The sequence below is a fragment of the Arabidopsis thaliana genome, chromosome 2, assembly GCF_000001735.4.
Source record: "Arabidopsis thaliana chromosome 2, partial sequence".
Classification (NCBI taxonomy): domain Eukaryota; kingdom Viridiplantae; phylum Streptophyta; class Magnoliopsida; order Brassicales; family Brassicaceae; genus Arabidopsis; species Arabidopsis thaliana.
Genome location: NC_003071.7, coordinates 5,331,183 through 5,348,028, shown reverse-complemented (window position 1 = coordinate 5,348,028; position 16,846 = coordinate 5,331,183). Strand labels below are relative to the sequence as shown.

Genomic DNA, 16,846 nt, shown 5'->3' with positions numbered 1-16,846 from the left:
TATAATTTTATATTAATGTTGTAACTAAAAAAATTGGTGATGATAAAATAAGAAATAATATTTTAACATGTGTTATATCAATCTAAACCGTCTTGCTATATTTCAGATCAATCCAAACTCGTCCCGCTATTTAAAAATAATAATTGTTTTTGACTTTAATGTGATGACATTTTTTGTAAATTCATACTTTATAACTCAAAAGTACTTTAAAAAGGTACTTCAATTTTTTTAATATATATAATGCTATTTTTTTGAAAATTATTATATATAAATACTTAGTTTAATCATAATTTGGGATTGATATACTTGTGTTTTTTGACTAACTTTTATTATTATTTTAATAGCCTAAATTTGGGCATTTTGTTAACATTATTTGAGTCACCAATATCAGTTTAATACATGTCCAATTTATTTTTACCAAAAAAGAACAAAATTTCATAAAAATATGGAAAGAAATTTTTAGGGAGTGATAATTATATTGTACAATTGCAAATTTAAAACGAAAAAATGTGGATTGGGAAAAAATTATTGTTTCAAATTTTAAAATGTTATGTAATTAATTTTTTTTACAGAAAATATTGACGCATATATTGTAATATAAGGTTTAATTAATTTATTAACTGAAAATAAATGATTTAAAAGGAACAATTATTGTTATTAATGCTAATTGATCCTTAAAAGGAATGTTAGTGTGTAGTATATTGTAGTTTAGATTTAGAAAGATTTAAATTATTTTTGTGATTTTTTCTTGTAGTTTCCTAAATTTTAGTAACAAAATCGATTTTATATTTAGATTTAAAAATAAATTTGTTAAAACATTCAATGTCAGTGGCATGACATTGTAAATAAGTTTCAACTTGAGGAATTATTTGGTAAAATAGTTGCAAAAATGTATATGTAGATAAGAGTAAGAATAAGACTCAAAAAAGAAAAACGTAGTTAGTAACTGCCTCCCCTAGACTTAAACGTCACTGTCCCTAGTGGCATTCAAATCCGGAGTAAGCGAGAAAAATAAAAAAATAATAAAAAAATAAAAGGAAATGAAAAACAAAATCATACCAGTGAGTTGTCACCCACTAAGCGCTTGTTTATAGTCAATAACTTGACTTTGATGGAGTATTGGGATCAGGTGGATCAGAAGGTGGCAGTAAATATTACGGAGAAAGACCTCTCATCATCCATGCTGGCGTATAAGCAGTTAACGCATGAAGTCTATCTAGAAAGAGAGGAGCATCAGAAGGGTGGGACTCAGGTATGGGTGGAATACTCCTTTTTCCTGCACAATCATCAAAAGAATGAACAAGCGCTCGACGAGAAACTCGTGGCTTGCTTAACCGTAAAACAGTTTTTGGAAATTTGAAACTCTTATTGATGACATCTAGTGGTTTAGGAGAAGGAGATGACTACCTTTGCTGTTTCGGAGGTGGATCAAGGAGTAGGGATGCAATGGGTGACGTGACTATAGTGCCTGGAATATCAGCAGTGATTTGAACTCGCAAAGCATCTTCAGTAGACAGCTCTAGTTCAGCCCGTTTGGGGTGTCGATCGATACATGTGATGGTGTCGATCGACACCATCTCTGTAGATCGATTCTCAGCAACGAATCTGAAACTGGCTTCATGTGGACGCTTGTTGTTGTTGAGTACCTTGTCAGGATCAATAACTGTATCTATAAAGGTTTCTACAGAGAATGCTTGACCAACGATAGTGGGTAGCTTCTACGGAATCCTACTTGCGACTATCACTACAAGAAAACAGGTGATTTGCGAGGAAAATTTGCGGTGGAACAAATCACTCACAATTTGCTACGGATTTGCGAGACGTTTGCAACGGAAGAAGGCAACCTCGCTACTCCCTCGCAAAATTTGCGACGAACTCTTCCCTCGCAAATTTGCGAGACGATTGCGAGGAATCTGCGTGGAAAGCATCATTCCTCACAAAAACGTCGCAAATTTGCGAGAGATTTACGGGTAACATGTCTCCCTCGCAAATTGCGACGAATTTGCAACGTCTGTTTATTCTGTCATAACTTTTGCGACGAAGTAGCGAGTCTTGTCCAGTTAGGTGAGCACGTTTTAAATTATCTTAAAGGTCTGGTTGGTAGGTGGGCTTCCCTCGCAAATTTCTCGCAAAATCCTAGCAAATCCCTCGCAAATGCCTTGCAATTCTCTCGCATATTTTTTTGGGACATCTATAAATAGCCAATGTAATGTCTAAGAAATCATAACTCAAACCAAAACATTTACTTACAAACAAAAAAAAAATTCAAAAAAAAAAACTTATTACAAAAATAAGAATGTCTTGGGCGGAGAGCATGAGATTTACACATTACGAAGTTGGATGTATAATCATAGAAATCAAGCGACCGGGGAGGTGACGATAGAGTATTACGACGAACTGCGCGGTTTCATGTATCAAACGACAAACGAACCATTTGCTCGTGAGAACGGTACAATACTCTGTCCATGTCGTAAGTGTCTCAATGAGAAATATTTGGAATTTAATGTAGTGAAGAAGCATCTTTATAATAGAGGATTTATGCCAAACTACTATGTATGGTTACGTCATGGAGATGTTGTAGAGATAGCGCACGAACTAGTAATACAAATTATGGTGTCGAGCAATCTAGTAATTTTGATAATGATGCGAATTATGGTCAGCAAGTACCTGATCAATTTGGTTATGGGTATAACCAGGAAAATAGATTTCATGATATGGTTACGAATGCATTTCATGAAACTATTGCTTCATTTCCTGAAAATATTAGTGAAGAACCAAACGTAGATGCTCAACACTTTTACGATATGTTAGATGCTGCAAATCAACCAATTTACGAGGGATGTAGAGAAGGAAATTCTAAGTTATCTTTGGCATCTAGGATGATGACTATTAAAGCTGATAATAACTTAAGTGAAAAGTGTATGGATTCATGGGCAGAATTAATTAAGGAATATTTGCCACCGGATAATATATCGGCTGAGAGTTATTATGAAATACAGAAGTTGGTTTCGAGTCATGGATTACCATCAGAAATGATTGATGTATGCATAGACTATTGCATGATTTTCTGGGGAGATGATGTAAATCTGCAGGAATGTCGGTTTTGCGGGAAGCCGAGATACCAGACTACTGGCGGAAGGACGCGAGTGCCATATAAACGGATGTGGTACTTGCCAATAACTGATAGATTGAAACGCTTATATCAATCGGAAAGAACTGCGGCAAAAATGAGATGGCATGCTCAACATACAACTGCAGACGGAGAAATAACGCACCCATCAGATGCAAAGGCGTGGAAACACTTTCAAACGGTATATCCTGACTTTGCTAACGAGTGTAGGAATGTGTATCTTGGCTTATGCACAGATGGATTTAGTCCATTCGGTTTGTGTGGGCGACAATATTCTCTTTGGCCTGTTATCTTGACCCCATACAAACTTCCTCCAGATATGTGCATGCAAAGCGAATTTATGTTCTTAAGTATTTTAGTGCCTGGGCCAAAGCATCCGAAACGAGCGCTTGATGTCTTCTTGCAACCGCTGATTCATGAACTCAAGAAGTTGTGGTATGAAGGTGTTCATACATTTGATTACTCGAGCAAACAAAATTTCAATATGCGGGCAATGCTAATGTGGACGATTAGTGACTTCCCGGCATATAGAATGTTATCGGGGTGGACAATGCATGGAAGATTATATGTCCCTACTGTATGGGTCGTACAAATGCGTTTCAACTAAAGAAAGACAGAAAACCGTGTTGGTTTAATTGTCACCGTCGGTTTCTTCCCCTGCATCATCCGTATCGGAGGAACAAAAAACTTTTTAGGAAGAATAAAATAGTTCGTCTTCTTCCGCCATCTTATGTTTCTGGAACTGATTTGTTTGAACAGATCGATTATTATGGTGCTCAGGAAACCTGCAAACGTGGGGGTAATTGGCACACCACGGCGAATATGCCTGACGAATATGGAAGCACTCACAATTGGTACAAACAAAGTATCTTTTGGCAACTCCCATATTGGAAGGATCTCCTCTTGCGGCATAACCTTTACGTGATGCACATCGAGAAAAACTTTTTCGATAATATCATGAATACGCTTTTGAATTTGCAGGGCAAAACAAAAGATACTTTGAAATCAAGGTTGGACTTGGCGGAAATATGCAGCAAACCTGAGTTGCATGTTACACGAGATGGGAAATTACCGGTTTCAAAATTCCGCTTGTCTAATGAAGCAAAGAAGGCGTTGTTCGAGTGGGTTGTTGCTGAAGTGAAGTTCCCAGATGGATACGTGTCAAAATTTTCAAGATGCGTAGAGCAAGGCCAAAAGTTTTCTGGTATGAAAAGTCATGATTGCCACGTATTCATGCAACGATTACTGCCATTTGTATTAGTAGAGTTGCTACCGACAAATATTCATGAGGCAATTGCAGGTAATATATATATATATATATATATATCTATATTTATTATATATATACATACTATATGTTTTTTTTACTCAATTATTACTTGGTCATTATTAACTTACATTAATTAAATACATGATAGGTATCGGAGTATTTTTCAAGGACCTATGTACAAGAACACTGACAACAGATACCATAGAACAATTAGACAAGAATATCCCAGTGTTGCTCTGTAACTTGGAAAAATTATTTTCCCCTGCCTTTTTTGACGTGATGGAACATTTGCCAATTCATCTTCCACATGAAGTTGCTCTTGGTGGGCCAGTACAATTCAGATGGATGTATCCTTTTGAGCGATTCATGAAATCTCTTAAAGGAAAGGCAAAAAATCTTGCTAGAGTTGAGGGGTCGATAGTCGCAGGAAGTTTAACCGAGGAAACGTCTCACTTCACGTCGTATTACTTTAGTCCAAGCGTTAGAACCAAAAAGACTCGTCCTCGATGCTATGACGATGGAGGTGTTGCACCTACATATAACGTTCCTGATGTTCCAGATACCTTTGCCCAAATAGGTAGACTCGCAGGGAAGTTGAAAGAAGTTTGGTGGGACGACCATACGCTTTCTCGAGCAGCTCACAATTACATACTCCGAAATGTTGATTACATTCAAAAATTTGAAAGGTATAAAGCAACCTAGTTTTATTCATAATATTTATATTTAATAATTAGTGTGAAATTAATTAAGGAAGCTAATTAAGCAGCTACGTTGTAATTTGTAGGTTATTTGATTCACAAATCTGTGAAGCATGTCCTGAATTAGAAGAAAAAGAGTATGAAACTTACAAAGATCGTGATTTTGCTAGATAGTTAAAATACTATGTTAGTATAATAATATTTCAAAAATTCGATTACTTATTTACTTTAAAAAAATGATAAATTTAATATTTTCTATGTGTAGGTTACAAACGGATGTGGAAACGAACCATTACCACTTTGGTTGCATGAGCTCGTTCAAGAACCAAGATCTAAGATCACAACAGCTCCGATGTACTTCACTCGCGGCTATACTTTTCAGACGTATCCATATGGAAGTCGAAGGACAACTGCAAATTATGGAATCCATGTCGAAGGTGAAACTGAGTTTTATGGGATTGTATAGCAAATTCTAGAAGTCGAATATCCAGGACTTTTGAATTTGAAATGCGTCCTTTTCAAGTGTGATTGGTTTGATCTGGTGATCGATCGTGGGGTACGGAAAAATAACTTAGGTGTGGTCGATGTCAATGCAAACAAGACTTATGCCAAGTTCGAACCATTTATCCTAGCATCACAAGCAGGGCAAGTAAGCTTTCTATCTTACCCGCGTGTAAGGTCACAGCGTGAAGTGTGGTTATCCGTTATTAAAGTGAATCCCAGGGGCCGTATAGTCGGCTTAGTTGATGATGTTGTGATGCAACAAGAAAGCATTAGAGAAGTTTCCATTCCAGACATAACAACAGAAGATGTTATCCACATTGACCTACAAAACAGAGAGTTAGAAGACATCACCACAGACGGTTCCGAAGAAGAAGAACAAGAAGATGAATTCGGCAAATCTGATGAAAACGTTGAGTCAGAAAATGATTATAATGATTCAGAAAAATGAATCAGAATAATTGTTGTGTTTTATATTGTCTACTTTCATTATTTTTACCAAGTATAATAAATAAATTCAGAATTTTTTTTTAATAATATTGAAAGTTATAATTATATAATTTTAAAGTTTATTATTATAATTTAGCATTGTGTTGTTCTTATAATTTTAAAGTTTATTATAATTTTATAATTTTTGTTTTATTTTTTACCCTGTCCCTCGCAAACCCCTAGCAATTTGCGAAGGATTTCCAACGACGACTCGCAACTTCCTCGCAAACTTGTAACCTACAGCTTTGCGAGGGATTTACTACGGATCCACGCAAGTCCCTCGCAAATTTTCTAGGGATTTACTGGGGACCTCGCAACCTCCTCGCAACTTTGTCTGAAAACCCTAATCGAATCTCTGTGTTATCCTACAACTTTGCGAGGGATTTACTACAAAGACTCGCAAGTTCCTCGCAAAATTGAAGCGATTTCATTGGTTGTTTAGTCGGTTCCTCGCAAAGCCCTAGCAAAGTTGCGAGGGATTTACGAGGCGATTTAAGTTTATATATACAACGCGAACGAGTTTGAGCGAAGCTCAAACCCAACCGTCTCTCATCCAAACCCTTATTTCTTTCTTCTTCGCCTATTCTCTCTCGATCCGACGACTACCGAAGCTGGTCGCCGCCGGCTCGAACTTCTTCAGCATTTCCTTGCCGTCGTGTCTTCATCTTCTTCGCCGCCGTCTGGAGCTTCTCATCCACGCCTGTTCTTCGTCGCCGTGTATCTGGAGCTTCTTCAGCGACGCCTGTTCATCCTCTCCGCCGTGTCTACCTCTTCTTCGCCGCCGTCTGGAACCCAAAGGTAATGTTTCAAACCCTAGAGTTGTTCTTCATTCTATAGTTAGGGTTTTCGTTTTGTTTTTTGTGTTGATCTTTCAAACCCTAGAGTTGAATCGGTTTTAATCTGTCTTATTCGAGTTTATATTTGTAGATCTAATTAGGGTTTCTTGTTTTCAGTTGATTTTCATTGTAGATCTAATTAGGGTTTCTTGTTTTCGTTTGATTTTCATTGTAGATCTGCTTAGGGTTTTCTATTTCGTTGATTTTCGTTGTATTTTAAATTAGCCCGGTTTCAGTCTCAGCAACAAAATCATCGTCGTTCTCCTAGTGAAGGAAACGGTTCAGCCACTCAGGGTAATCTCCAAACCCCAATCAATTCCAACAATCAAGCAGATGGTGCTTCTCCTCCGCCTGTCAATCAATCTCCTCGTGGTTCTGCCAATCAGTCTCCTCGCGGTTCTGCCAATCACACTACTCCTCTAGCTGCTCGGTTCAATGACCTAACTATAGAAGAGTTGCTTGCTAGCCCTGGTCGTGCAGGGTTGCCTAGATTAGACCCTAATCGACCTCCTGGTACTCTCTGGTAAGCCACTAGGCTCTGTTCTCTTCACAATTACTTGATTGTTTAGTTTTGTCTGTCTATGGAGTCTTGATTTGTAGGTTTGACGATGACACCTTAGTTGCAGCCACTGTCTGGAGCATTTTTGAAAAAGATTTCAAAGAGCCTCATGCAAATTGGTCACAGACATCAGTTGCAGTGGTCGATAGATGGTTTGAAACCTTTGCTGTAAGTGAAATAATGTTGTGTTTTGTTTGGTACAGCTTTTGGTCTTGTCTATTTCTAATGTGTGTTGTCTTTGTTTTGTAGCAAGTATATAACTGGGACTCTGCAATAAACCAAAGAGTTAGATTGGAGTTTAAGGCAAAGCTGAAGGATAGGATGTCTGATCAAGTTGGTCGTTGGAAGGGAAAGTGGAAGGAGAAGGGAGATGAGGTAAAACTGCGGTGGATAAATCCAGAAGTTTGGAAAGGTCTGGTTAGCTTTTGGAGGGATCCGAAGTCGGAAAGAAAGAGTATCAACAGTAGGAATGCAAGGTATCATGATCCGGACGGCCTTGGGATACATAAACACCGGTCTGGGCAGACCTCATACAAAGCCAGAGCCCGCAGACGTGTAAGTTAATCAAATTTTTTCCTTTAAAAAACTTGTATTTCAAACAACTGACCTATATGTTTATGTGTTTCACTGTGAGATGACAGGAGAAAGTACTCCAGACTTTCTCCTCCTCTTAGATGAAACACACAGGAAACCTGATGGGAGTTTCATCGACAGAAAGTCGGAGGAAATCTATAAGGAAATATCATCGAAGATTCAGGAGGAATAGTCACTTCTGTGTTCAGGCGACACTACAGAGAGCACGGGTTCAGGCGGGTTATCTGTTCAGGCAAAGAACAAGATATATGCACAGGTAATTTATCTTTTTCAACCCAATATAGAAGACAGCATTTTTTTGTTGCTTTGGATTGGTCTGTTGTGGCTTGCATTATGTCTTTGATGGAATAGTTGCAGGTTCAAACTGAATTGAATATGTTGTGTCTTTGTGTTTTTGGCCTGATTCAGTTGTTGTTGGTTTGAATGAAATCATTGTATTGTCGGCCTAATATGACTATGTTTGAAGCTAAAAGTTGTCTAATGGGATAGTTTCAGTTTTGTATGTTGCTTTGTGTTTGTCTGTTGTGGCTTGCATTGTGTCATTGTGTTTCAAACTGAATTGAATATGTTGTGTTTTTGGTTTGCAAAATGTCAGTGTGTGTAAACTGATATGATTATGTTGTGAAACTGAATTGAAGATGTTGTGTCTTTGTGTTTTTGGCCTGATTCAGTTGTGTTGTTGGTCTGAATAATATCATTGTATTTTCGGCCTAAGATCATTATGTCTGAAGCTAAAAGTTTTCCATTATGTCTAAGTGTTTCTACTTTGCTTTGATTATGTTTGCTTGGTTTGGTTGTGAGTTTGTGACAGGTTGCTCCTAAGAAGAAAGGGAGGATTTATGGGGCTGGTTCATTTCAACATGAGGCGTCTTCAGCTCATACCGGTCCGGTGCTTCCTCGAGATGATCCGGTTGTGCTTTCCCAGAAGTTGGCTGCTGCTGAAGCCCTCATTGCAAACCAGGCTGAGAAGATCACCTGTTTTGACGCATACTTTGATTACCTTGCCGAGAAGGATCCGGAGTTCGATGCCTTGTTTCGAGCCAGACCATCTACAAGAACTGAACCAGTCAGCTCCAAACCACCTGATGCGCCTAATGCCACAACTGCTGGGATCGGACCTGAGGCTGTCGAACCTGAGGCTGTCGAACCTGAGGCTGTTGTAGCTAACCCAAACACTGGGTCATCTCCATCTGAGGCCTTCTAAATTTTTGTATTCAGTTTCTTTTTTCACTCATCAAAACTTGAATCTTTTTTTTGTTAGTTATGTAAAATTATTTGTTGGCTTGTTTTCTGTACTTGAAATATGAGTTTAAGGTTTCTTAATTAGTATTCAAATTAAAAGTTTAGTATAAAGATCCAATTAAGAAAATCATTTAATATTGTTAAGTAGAACAGTAATCCCTAAATTCAACAGTAATCACGCTTAAAACAAAACATGAAAGAGTCGCTCATTCACCGCAAATCCATCGTAAATTTTGCTAGGGATTTACGACTACAGAGAAAAACCACGCAAATCCATCGTAAAATTTGCGAGGCATTAGCGGGACAACAAAATTGCGACTACTTTGCTACTGACGGATTCCCTCGCAACTTGCGAGGAAAGAGCGAGGCTTATGTTGCAGCTAATTTGCTACCGAGTACGTCCCTCGCGAGGCAGATGGTCCGTCGAAATTAGCGAGTAACTTGCGAGACCGGAAATTTGCCGTGAATTTGCTACGGATTACGTCCCTCGTAAATTGCGTGTGCTTTGCGAGGTAATTTGTTCGTCGCAAATTTTGCGAGTAACTTGCTATGGATTTGATTTTGCGACGCGCGTTTAGCGAGGAATTGAAATTCGTCGCAATTCCCTCGTTAACTGCTCTTTGCGAGGGACTAGCGACGGTTTCTTCCCTCGCAACTGGCGTGTTTTCTTGTAGTGTATGTCATTGACTAACTCTGAGATATGTAGGCACTATCAGCCTCTTGTCATCCTGTGTCTTTGAAGCATCATCTCGTATCATAGCACTTGGAAGAAGGGGTGACAACTTCTCTATATCAACCGGAGGCAACTGAAGTAGAATCACATCCATGATACCCATGTAACGCATCTGAGGAATCTCTTGGACTGTCGAGGCAGTAGACAAGAAACTTGTTGAAATATTCCCATAAATACTTAATTAAACATAATCAAATATTCCCATAAATACTTAATTAAACCAACCAATAAAGCAACATTTAAACCGCACGTCAAAAATACTATTTTATGAATAAATAAATAATTTAACCAACAAAACCAAAAATGACTAACAATCCTAACACAACCCTTACCAGTTCCAATAACCAAAACACAAAAATAAATCAAACGAGTTCCTAGATCATCCTCTCTTCCTTGCCATGATTCTACGATCACACTTTATCTTTACCTGGACCAAAAAAAGAGATGCTTAAGTATTATCACATATACTTAGTGAGGCGATCCTCTCATCTACGAGCTATACACACAAGCAAATAAAAGGGATATAATCACAAATATAACATAAACAAACCAGTCATTGAACAATTCACCCAAAAACACATTCACCACACCTACATATCATCCCACAAAACAAATCATACAACCCAATCGCTCAGATAAGCTCATGGTCACGCACTCACCTTAACAAATTGATTCTAACAACAATTAAACCCACTGAGAGACTCTCCTTGCGTCTAAAGCAGTCCAGAAACGTCAAAAAACAAGTTACAACCAAAAACCATCTTGAAGCAAACTGGACATGAAATACAGAAACAAACAGTCTCAAAGACGAAACCCTAAAATGAAGACCAACCGTTAACTATCAAATCCCTCCGTTGAAACGCTAGCCTTAGACGTCAAGAAGCGTCCCACAAAGTCTCGTGTTGATCGGAAACCAGATGAGACCACGATCACAATACAATCCCCGCTAGTCCTAATTCGCTTATGAGAAAACGTGTCTCATGAAACTGCAAATAACTCAACGAATTTAAATCCAAATCAACTTCTGTAAAATGGAGAATGACAATAAAATACTTGGGAATAACGCTACCAATTCTCGTTACCTTTGACAACGATTTGATATGTCAAAACTGTTTCCTCCCAAACCCTAACGATTCTGGTCCTTCTCCTTCTCTTTTTCTCCTTTATAAAAAGAAAAGTGGCTAACTAAAGCCCTAATTTCGAGTTTCCTTCTTTTATAAGCACACTCTAGGGTTTTCATTAACCCAACCGATTAAACCGGGCGATTTAAATACAAACCCTAACCGATTTTCCGGTTTACGGGCGTTACAATTCTCCCCTACTAACATAGATTCATCGTCGAATCTAGCTTCACCCTACCACTCGGAGGAACTCCGTGCAACCGTCACTATGGTCCGCACTCCCTTCAACCCGACCCCTCTAGGTCTCTTTATCCAGTCGATATATCTATGATTTACTAGTCATTGTTGCTCACAACTCTCTCTCCACTCTCAGACAGCAGTCTTCGAGCATAAACTGTCACTCTTAGGCCTCGGCCTACGGTATCTCGGGTATCACACGTATTATCTTCCCCACTCAAAGTCAAACCCTGAGTTGTGTCGGCTCACTCTCAGCCACAAAGTCATCAAGTTACGACACTTGGAGAAAATAATACCTTAAAACTCGCTCTCGGGTCGTCACCCTTAGCGTGCTCTCGGATCGTCACCCAAAGCCACCGTACTCTTCGCACTCTAAAGACACCAAGTCCCTCGAGTTACCGGTGCCTCAGGAGCATACCCCGCTCCTCACGAGTCGTTGGGACCCTCATGTCCCTCGAGCAAACAATACTAAATGCTTCTGAGCATATCTCCAGACTCTCTCATTGATTCGCGTAAGACACCTTTATGCCTCACCATCCATCCTATATTATATCCCCTCGGGAATATCCTTATGACCAACTCTCGGCCATCTCGTAAACACACCTATCTCTTAGGTTGTTTACTCAAACTTTCGAAAAATAGACAAGCCCTTTCTGGGAAACTTTCCATTTTTGGAAACCGCATAACACATTCTTAAATAAGACAACTCAAGTCAAATCCAAGAAAAAATACTCATCATATAACTCATCAAATGTCATGATCGTTACAACTCCAAACAAAAATACAAATGAAAGAGAAATAAGAACAGCAACTCAAAAGCTCAGCAACTCAACAAGACTGAAACTGGAAACCAAGGATAGGCAAGTCATGCAACAACCTGCTTCTCGAACCACTTCTTGAACCTTGCCTTCATCCTCGCCTCTGGCTACCAAGTCTCCTCTGTCACACCATCTCAGTCCCACAGGACATTGATCAAAGGAATCTTTTTCCGCCGAAGTTCCTTGATCCTCCTCTTGAGAACCCTCGCTGGTCTCGCCTCCAAAGTCATGTTGGGCTGAAGATCCTCTGGAATCTTAGCCAACACCTCATCATCCTTGTGAAGACACTTCCTCATCATCGACACATGAAAGACCTTGTGAAACGCACGCATAACATCTGGCAATTCTAACCTGTATGCCACTGGTTCCACTCTCTCAACAATCCTGAGCGGACCCATGTACCTCGGACTCAACTTAGTCTCTGAGATAGACATGTTCGGACCTCGCAACATGGCCATCTTGAGATACACTTTGTCTCCAACCTCAAACTCAAGCTCTCTCCTCCTCTTGTCAGCATAACTCCCCTATCGATCCTGAGATTCCTTCATGTTCAGCTTAAGAACCTGGATCCTCTCCGTAGTCTCCTGAACATAATCTGCACCATATATGCTCCTCTCCCCACTTGGGTCCAGCATAATGGTGTCCTGCATTGCCTCCCGTACAACGCCTCGAAAGGAGACATCCCAATACACGCATGATAGCTGTTGTTATAAGCAAACTCTACCAGACTTAAGTGATCCATCCAATGACCTCTCCAATCCAAGACACACATCCGCAACATATCCTGAAGCGTCTGAATAGTCCTCTCAGATTGCCCATCTGTCTGAGGATGATAAGTCGTGCTCATCAGCACCTTAGTACCCATCTCTGCCTGAAAGGTTCCCAAAACGCAGAAGTAAACTTGGAATCCCTGTCTGATACAATACTCACAGGTACTCCATGCAACTTCATGATCTCGATCACATATTTTTTAGCCAACACCGTCGCTCCATTGGTTTTTCTGATGGCAAGAAAATGTGCTGACTTAGTCAGACGGTCCACAAACACCCAAATAGCATCTTTGGTCCGCGACACAGGCAACCCAGCCACGAAATCCATCGTGATAAAATCCCACTTCCACTCAAGAATGGGTAAACTCTGCAACAGACCACGCGGCACCTGATGCTCAGTCTTAACTAACTCGCAAACATAGCACTCTACGACCTAGTTAGCTACATCCCTCTTCATCCTGACCCACTGATAGTACTGCTTGAGGTCTCGGTACATCTTAGTCGCTCCTGGATGAATGGAAAACATGCTCGCATGAGCCTCACTCAAGATCTCCCGCCGCAACTCCTCATCCTTAGGCACACAAACTCGCCCATGCACAAGGATAGTCCCATTAGCTGCGAACTGATACTTAGAGCCCTCTGTCTTAGAAGCCGCAATCTACCCCTCATCCTTCTCTTGAGCCAACCGAACTCTACTCAGAAGATCTGCTCGATCCACACCCTTCAATCTCAAAGGCTCCCGTGTCACAACACACAACCGCAAAACACCAATCTCACTCACCAAGGCCTCAACACTCTACCCTGGAGCCGCACCCATGCGCTTACGGCTCAACGCGTCTACAACCACATTAGCTTTACCTGGATGGTAGACTATCTCCAGATCATATTCAGCCACCAGCTCCATCCATCGCCTCTGCCTCAGGTTTAGCTCTAGCTGAGTGAAGATACTTAAGACCTCCAAATCTTCAAGGCAAAGATCACCACAGCTACCAATAAATCGTGAGTAGGATAGTTGCCGTCATGTTTCCTCAACTGCCGTGATGCGTAAACAATAACCTTCCCACGGTGCATCAGAACACAACCCAAACCAACTCTCGAGACATCCGTATACACCATGTAAGGCTCCCCATGCTCTGGTAATGCTAACACTGGTGTAGTCGTCAACATCTCCTTCAGGCTCACGAAACCCTCCTCGCACTCCGGTGACCACACAAAAGGAACATCCTTCCCTGTCAGCTTAGTTATCGGCTGTGCCATACTCGCAAATCCTTTGACGAACCTCCTGTAGTATCCTGCCAACCTAAGAAAACTCCTGATCTCAGTGGCATTCGTCAGTCTAGGTCAGTCTCTGATAGCTTCAATCTTCTCTGGATCCATTAAAACTCCTTCTGCAGAAACAATGTGACCCAAAAAACTCATCTCTCTCTGCCAAAAACTGCACTTGCTCAACTTAGTGAACAGCTTCTGCTCCCGCAGCTTCTCCATCACTGTCCTTAGATGTACCTCATGCTCCTCAGGACTCTTAGAATACACCAGGATGTCATCAATAAAGATGATCACAAACTCATCCAAAAACTCCTGAAACACGATGTTCATCAACCTCATGAACGCTGCAGGTGCATTAGTCAAACCGAAAGGCATCACCACAAACTCAAAATGTCCATATCTTGTCTTCAAACCAGTCTTGCGAACATCTGCCTCCGCTATCGGGATCTGGTGATAACCCGACGCCAAATCGATTTTGAGAAACAAGTAGCACCCCTCAACTGATCCAACAACTCATCGATCTTTGGCAAAGGGTACTTGTTCTTCACAGTGACCCGGTTCAACCCCTAGTCGTCAATACATAAGCGAAAACTCCCGTCTTTCTTCTTCACAAATAACACCGGCGCTCCCCAAGGTGAAGTACTATGAAGAATAAATCCCTTACCCAACAAATCCTCTAGTTGCTTCTTCAGCTCTGCCATCTCTGCTGGAGCCATCCTGTAGGGTGCCTTAAACAACGGCGCTGTCCCTGGTTCCAACTCAATCGTGAAAGGATCAGACCGTGATAGTAATAATCCCTGCAACGATTGAACTCCTGAACAACCCAAATGTCGCTCACTTCTACCTGCCCCACAGACTCCGGCATAGATATCGTCACCAGGTAAGCCTCGCAGCCCTTCTCGATCATTTTCTCTGCCTACATTGCTGAGATGATGAGACTCCCTGAGGTAGGTCTCACTCCCTGATAAACCAACCTCCCCTTTGGCCGCTCAAAAGAAACTCTTCCACGGTGGCAATCAAGATGTACTCTATAATGATCCAACCAATCCATTCCCAAAATAACATCATACAACTCTACACGGCTGATAATCAGATCTGCTGGCATCGACTCCCCTGCAATTTGAATATCCACACCATTAGCTCTCCCCAGAACCGCCAGAAACTGCCCTCTAGCAACCTTAACTGCTCCAAACTGAAGAATTGCGATGCTCGAGAGTCAAACAACACATGGGTCTCTACACCGCCTCACTAATAAGGTCCCTACACAAACCTCATGTGCTAGGAACCCTAACATTCATCACAAAATAATGATATCCAAATTAACAGAAATAATTCACGAAGTCTGAGTCTCAGAAATCATACCAATGATCGCTCTGTTGCTGGTACAGCCTTTCTCACGCGCAGTGTAGCACTGCGGTACCGCTGCAATATGTGCTAACTGCTGCACTCCCTGCTGCACCTGCGCTCCCTGCTGCACCTGCGCTCCCTGCTGCAGCGCCGACTGTACTACTGCCACTGCCATCCACTGCAGCTTAGGACAATTCGGCCTGAGATGTCCTCTCCCTACAGTGGTAGCACTCCCTCGTCTTAGCTTGCTGCATGCGATCCGCTACCTTGTGGTCAAGGCTCCCACAAGAAAAGCATCTCGCACGACCACCATGTCCAGCTTTGGAAGGATGATCCCACCTCCTCTTCTACCCTGCGCAGGCTTGCCGCCCTTGCTAGGTGCCTCCTGCTGCTGAGTCTTCTTCGGCTGTACTGCTGGACTCACTGCCCCCACCTTCCTCTGAAGATCCTCCTCTACCTCATCAGCCGTCTCCACCAGTGTTGCCTTCGTGGCGTAAATAAATATTTCCTTAAATACTTAATTAAAAACAACCAATAAAGCAACATTTAAACCGCAAGTTAAAAATACTATTTTATGAATAAATAAATAATTCAACCAACAAAATAAATGATGACTAACAATCCTAACACAACCCTTACCAGTTCCAATAACCAAAACACAAAAATAAATCAAACGAGTTCCTAGATCATCCTCTCTTCCTTGCCATGATTCCACGATCACACTTTATCTTTAACTGCACCAAAAAGAAAGATATGCGTAAGTATTATCACAAATACTTAGTGAGGTGATCCTTCCTTCTACCAGCTATACACACAAGCAAAGAAAAGGGGTATAATCACAAATACAACATAACGAACCAGTTATTGAACAATTCACCCAAAAACACATTCACCACACCTACATATCATCCCACAAAACAAATCATACAACCCAATCGCTCAGATAAGCTCATGGTCACGCACTCAACTTAACAAATTGATTCTAACAACAATTAAACTCAGGAGAGACTTGAAACGTCCCATCCCGGGCTGTCCGTCCGGTGAGGTTGTTCCCATCCGAGGATAACTCAAGTGTCCTCGGGTCCTATCCGAATTCGCTCTAAGTGTAATTGGCAGCGGAAATTCTGAGATTCATAAGTAAAAAGAGACAAATTCACATAAAGAAACAAGCCAACTTTATTCATATAAGGTTTCGAACGACATGAGTGTTTGCACTATAGGCTATTACAATCATT

General features: G+C 40.8%; 4 pseudogenes across 4 annotated transcripts; 3 read left to right on the top strand and 1 right to left on the bottom strand.

Annotated features, from left to right (window-relative positions):
• Positions 1 to 1,111: 1,111 nt before the first annotated feature.
• On the top strand, positions 1,112 to 5,089 carry AT2G13000 (annotated as a pseudogene; the record flags this gene model as incomplete). The annotated part of the gene is made up of 1 exon: positions 1,112 to 5,089.
• Positions 5,090 to 5,334: 245 nt separating this feature from the next.
• AT2G12990 lies at positions 5,335 to 6,045 on the top strand (annotated as a pseudogene; the record flags this gene model as incomplete). Its single annotated transcript has 1 exon — positions 5,335 to 6,045.
• Positions 6,046 to 7,160: 1,115 nt separating this feature from the next.
• AT2G12980 lies at positions 7,161 to 9,281 on the top strand (annotated as a pseudogene; the record flags this gene model as incomplete). Its single annotated transcript has 1 exon — positions 7,161 to 9,281.
• Positions 9,282 to 12,255: 2,974 nt separating this feature from the next.
• AT2G12970 lies at positions 12,256 to 16,119 on the bottom strand (annotated as a pseudogene; the record flags this gene model as incomplete). The annotated part of the gene is made up of 1 exon: positions 12,256 to 16,119.
• Positions 16,120 to 16,846: the final 727 nt, after the last annotated feature.